This window comes from Malus domestica, chromosome 17 (genome assembly GCF_042453785.1).
Source record: "Malus domestica chromosome 17, GDT2T_hap1".
Classification (NCBI taxonomy): domain Eukaryota; kingdom Viridiplantae; phylum Streptophyta; class Magnoliopsida; order Rosales; family Rosaceae; genus Malus; species Malus domestica.
This window is the reverse complement of record NC_091677.1, coordinates 24,496,059-24,501,899: the sequence shown is the minus strand read 5'-3', so window position 1 is coordinate 24,501,899 and position 5,841 is coordinate 24,496,059. Positions and strand designations below refer to the sequence as shown.

Sequence of the window (5,841 nt, the reverse complement as noted above, 5' to 3'; positions counted from 1 at the left end):
GAGTTTTATATGTTTTTGGCTTTTATTACATGAAGAAATCTGCTATATCCATAGAAAATAAATTTTCTGTTTGTTTAGCAATGCAATTGAACGCTACTATATTTTCTATTTGCGTTGAGCAAAACTGTGATCAATTAACATCAGCTATATTAGCAAACCCGTAAACTTGTTTCATGACTGTCAAAACATTCTTTCAATATTATAAGTTTCCAATCGAATATCAACTGTTTGATTGCGATCTCTTTGTGAGATTGGATATATGATATAAAAATTCTGTTAAAAAATGTTAATCATGAAAATTTGACCACAAGAATTGGACCGTGAAAAAAGTAGTAACAAACTGTATTTGAAACATTCATTCATTTACGTTATATGTGGTTCTAAGGTTGATTTCTTTTTCCAAGCAACCTTCTGTTAACCAATACGGATCTAATAATTCTAGCAATGCTGCAAATGGACAGATCCCATCAGAGCGCTCTATTACCCTTTGTTACTTGATTTCATGAATCCATCTATATGCTATCTACTGAACTATTATCCATCTATTGCCTATTTACTATGGAGGTAAAACTTATGGTTGAATTCTTTGCTTTAGATTGGTTTATTTTTTATAATGAAATTCATGTGTATGATTAGGGATGGCAACAGTTCAGTTTGGAGGAGGAAATGTTATATCAATCCCCATAACCATGAAAATTAATCATATCTATAACCACAAATTAACCATCGGATATTATCCATAACCATATCCACCGGGTAACTGATTTCCTATCAATTAGCGGTTATATCAATCTTCGTTAATACAAAAAATATATTCATTCAATTGACGAATGATAATTTAGTAAATATTAATTTCGTCGTTAAATATTTGATGTATAAAATGATTTAATGAATGAATTTTGTGGAGCATAAAAATTAAAGCTAAACATTGATAATGTTGGTTGATCTTTGATATCTCCCAAAAGTACCATTGAATTCTCATATATTTTGTTTCATGTCAAAACTTTTGAACTTTCCCACAAAATGCAACTCACACAATGCAATTTTTGTATTATCAAGATAATGGATTCGGTGAATAATGAATATACATATATGTGTGTGTGTGCGTGTGTATCACTTAATACTTGAATATTATATATTATTCGGTTCGGATTCGGGGATGAATAGGGATTGGAAACCCCTATAAGCATATCCAAAAACCATAACCAAATAACATTCATGGTTTTGTCCTCATACCCAAAATAGACCGAATTTTCATACTCAAATCCAATCTATTCGGGCGGTTATTCACGGTTAGAATTGCCATCCCTATGTATGATAGATGGTTTTGTGAATTTCTTTTAGGCCATGATGGGATTAACAACGAGTGGGGTGACTACTCGAGATATGTAAATCCTGGGGGAGTAGAAATGACTTCTGTAAGTTGTTTTTCTCTTTTGGGTAATGTGTTATGGTGATTGTGTTTGATTTGGGTCTAACATGAGTGAGTTCATTCTCTTAAATTCATATGGGCAGAGGCTTCCTGGGTTGGTAAAATGGTTTTACCAAGTCTTCGTCCTTACAGGTAATAGGTCATGTATTAATGTTATTGGATTTGATTCCAATGAGTGTGCATATGTAATTTGGATTGTATTCCTCTGCTTCAAAGACAATTTATGAAATTCCTTTTGTATTTCTCTCCTAATTTCAGCTAACGACGCTGAGCGAGGATTACAGAGTTGCGTACCCGGGTGAGAAAACTAAGGAATGAGTTTTAGCTCCTATTAATGGTTGCTCTTTTGCTTTGAATGGTCAATGCTTTCAATTCTTCTTCGTTTTCTTTTCTTTTGGGAAGCATGCATGTGAAGTTTGAGCGTTGAGTTTGACAAACAAACATATCGAAGTACAAAAATTAAATTTGTCAAATAGAGCTTTTTTTTCTTTTTCAAATTGGTGTTGACATGGAGAAATTTTTAATTGTGACGGGAACTTAAGTGGTACACCACATGTTTTAATAGAAGTGGTGGGAAATTTTAGTTTTTAAGTTATTAACTTTTTAGAACACATATCTCACTATTTGTATAGTAACATATGGTGTACCGTCCCGTATACCGGTCACACTGAAAAATCTCTCGTTGGCATGCTGAAAAATGTAAGTAAAATAATGACTGTTCGTTTGCTTGGATGAGGTGGTGGCATTCGTGTCGTGTTTCTCGTGTTCGTATCGTTTTCGTGTCATACCCGATAGCTTAACCGAGTCGTGTTGTGTAATACTCGTTCAAGTAAATGGGTAATATGACCCGACCCGAAATCAACCCGTTAATATTATCGGGTAATATGACCCGACCTGTTACCCGTTAAGAAAAATATATTTTAAATCAATAAAAATGAAAATGAAAATAATAATTTGACCCAAAAAAATGTAAAACATAATACTAAATTTCGGAGTTGACTCCTTCATGAAAGTTATAAAGCTTTTAATTACGAGTGATTACATTTTTTACACTTCTATAATAATAATTATTAATTTTATTAATTTTGCACTCAAATAAACAACACTATTTATGAGATTTGGAGGGTTTCAAAAATCTAAACAACCATGTAACCATCGTCTAAGCATTGATGATGCAATTATGAACGTTTATTATGCTTTCACATCTTTCAGACTCATACAGTAATGATTATGAATTTTGTTTATTTTGAACTCCCTTAAAAATACTATTCATGAGAGTTTGTATGGTTTTAAAAATTCACACGATCATATACCCATCCTCAAAGCGTAGAGGATGCGACTACGAGCGTTTGCATATTTTTCACACATGTAAATTAATTATTATAATTTTTTAATGTGTTTCGTATTTTTAAATTAATTGATATTTTTATTTTTAATCTGGTTTATGAATTTTAATCTCAATCTTTGCCTATAATATACTATAAAAATAAATAAATAAATAAAACTTCAATTTTAAAATTTATATAGAATAATAATAATTAATAAATAATATATACATATTCATTATATCTATTGTATTTTATAGTAAGTTTTTTTTAGTAGTTTAAAAAATTAAAATCATCAAAATAACTTTTTTTCTTATCGTGTCGAAACAGGTTACCCGCGTGTCACTCTCATGTAAACATGTTAAGGACCCGTTATTAACGGGTTGTTATTGTGTGACCCGATAATGACCCAATTAGTTATCGTGTTGAGTTATTTTCGTGTTATTTACATGTCGTGTAAGAAATTGCAGGCCTAGGTGGAATCCAAATTTATGGCACTAGAGAAGTAAAGAAGATTTTTCGCCCCTTATGCATCCTGCAAATGATTAGGTAAAAACAGTAAGATTCGGGAATAATTTTTTTTTTTTCCCAAACAACGACGCAGTAAGGGTTTTGTTTATTCTGTGTTTTTTGTTTGGCTCCATATGGATAATTACCATACAATGAGCTCTTTATCTTGGTTTGTTGTTAGATACCACAAATTCACTATTTATGCATTTTTCATTTATATCTTACTCCAAATTGTTTCTTGATTGTTTCAATTGGTTAAGAAATAATCGTGATTAGCATCTACAAATTTGTATTAGTTTTAGAGACCAATGGGAACTTCAAATTCCCAGTTAATTAAAGAAAGTTTGAAGCTTAGTATTCATTGTAGGTTATATTGCAAGGTTTCTTGGGATGACATTGTTGGTGAATATCATAAATTTTGTTGAGGTTGATAGTAATTGAATAGTTACTTGAATTTGAACTTAACAATCTGTGATTTCGTGTATGTCATTTCACTCTTTAAGATATGATTTTTTTTAATATATCACTACATTTTGAGTACAAATTATCTCTGCTTCTCAATCTAGCTTAATTTAATATTAAATGTGATAAAAAAAAACTATGATTGACCCCCGAGGTTAAATAATCAGTCTTATCAAGAAAATAGTTGGGGATGGCCATAACTAAACAAAAAATGTGTTCTTTTAGGGGATGGGGTAAAATTAAAGAAAATATTTTAGTGATGAACTGATGATAGAAGAAAAAACAAATCAGTAGTTCAGTAATGTGTCAAAAATCCGGATGCTTTGCATATTTCTGTTTAATCGTTAGTTATTCTTATAATTTGTTTCACTGATTATGAGTGCCTTATAATACAATAGTTGTTTCTTCACAATTCATTTTAGTATTCATCTCATTGTTCAACAAATCAAAAGGAGTTTTTAAGGAATAGAATTTAGGGTGCCTTACACTATGTTTGGATGAAGAAATTTAAGATTACTAAGGAATTTTAAAATGATGGAAATTGAAATGAAGGGATTTTATTTTCTAGAATTTGTGAATTTTGTTGTTTGGTTAACTTAAAAGAACAATGGAATTGAAAACATAATTTGTTAATTTTAAACTCCCAATCATAGAAATTGGGAAATGACACCTATTTACATGGAATTTAAACTTGGAAATTGGAGGCCCCAAATTCCAAATTTTTTTTTTTCCACGTGGAAATTCTAAATTTCTATGTTATAAATCCAAACAAAGGAATTGGTGCATGTCAATTTATAAATTATTACTTTTATCCAAATTCCAAGTTTATTTCCCTCATCCAAACATACTGAATATAATTTGAGATTTTTTTCTTCGAACAATATGGATTTTTCTTTATTTGAACAATGTAAAATTTCATTCTTATTATTGATCATTGTTAATATTATAATGAGATGTATAAGAAAAAAGAATTTCTTTTAAAGAATAGTATGCGTCATTACCCAAAACGGGTTGGGTTTGCTCAGAGTTTTGCTGTTTAGTTTGCTGTGTTTCTAGGTTTTAGCCAGGAATCATCTTTGAATGGGTGGAAAACGCTAAACTTTTCCGAATCTCCATAAGAGTACAACCTCATATAACAACATTGCACTCCTAGCCTTTCAATGGTTGTAGTATCATCTAAACTTTTTATTTTCATGTGATTAATTTGAACAAATAATTAAAGATATTGTTCTCAATGAATCTGCTAATCAATTATCTACTAACATATTGAGTGTTTATGTATTATTCCCTATGTTCTCTGCTCTAATTATATCTATTTTGTTCATATTGTCATTAGAGTATAGCTGCCTTTGGATGCGACCTATGATAAATCGAGAATCAGTTTCATTGTGATCTTAGGTACTGTTTGGTACGTGGGATAGGACGGGACGGAACGGGAGCCGTTCCGTCCCACGTTTGGTGCGACTAAAAACTGTGGAACGGGTTGTCCCATGGGACAAAATTTGGCTGATTTTTTGTTCCACCTCTTCCCCCTGGAATGACCCGTTCCACATATGTGGAACACAAATTTATAACATCATCCGTTCCATCCTGTTCCGTCCCATCCCGTCCTGTCCTGTTCCGTCCCGTCCCGTCTGCGTACCAAACGGTACCTTAATGATAACATTACGGCTCTGTGACAACATATGCCAATCGAAATTGGGAACCGTTTTTTAATGGGATGTGATATCCACACATCTCATTTTACTTCTCATACACCTTTTTAATTTTCGGCCATCGGATCGGATGAATTGAAGAAGATCAATGGACAGAAATTATCAAGAGTGTGTAAAAAGTAAAATAAGGTGTGTGGATAGCACACCCCTTTTTAATTGGTATGGACAAAACTTGGATTTTATTATTGTGTTTTCACTTCAATGTTAGTGATAAGCCCTTTCTCTTTTTGCCCTTTACCAACATTTGTGGATTTTGGTTTGTGAGGTAGATTGTAATATGTCTTATCAGATAACCTAGTACGCTGTAAAGATAGTATTTGTTGAAATGAGTTGTTTAGTTCATTACACTTTTACAAATGTAAATCATTGGTATATATAAATAAGTATTACTACTTTT

The 5,841-nt window shown here is 31.6% G+C and overlaps 1 long non-coding RNA gene across 1 annotated transcript; it reads left to right on the top strand.

Moving 5' to 3' along the window:
• The first annotated feature begins 1,295 nt into the window (after positions 1-1,295).
• Positions 1,296-1,929, top strand: LOC139193834 (uncharacterized). Its single transcript, XR_011578336.1, has 2 exons — positions 1,296-1,564; positions 1,691-1,929. It is a non-coding gene; the product is annotated as an uncharacterized lncRNA (long non-coding RNA).
• Positions 1,930-5,841: the final 3,912 nt, after the last annotated feature.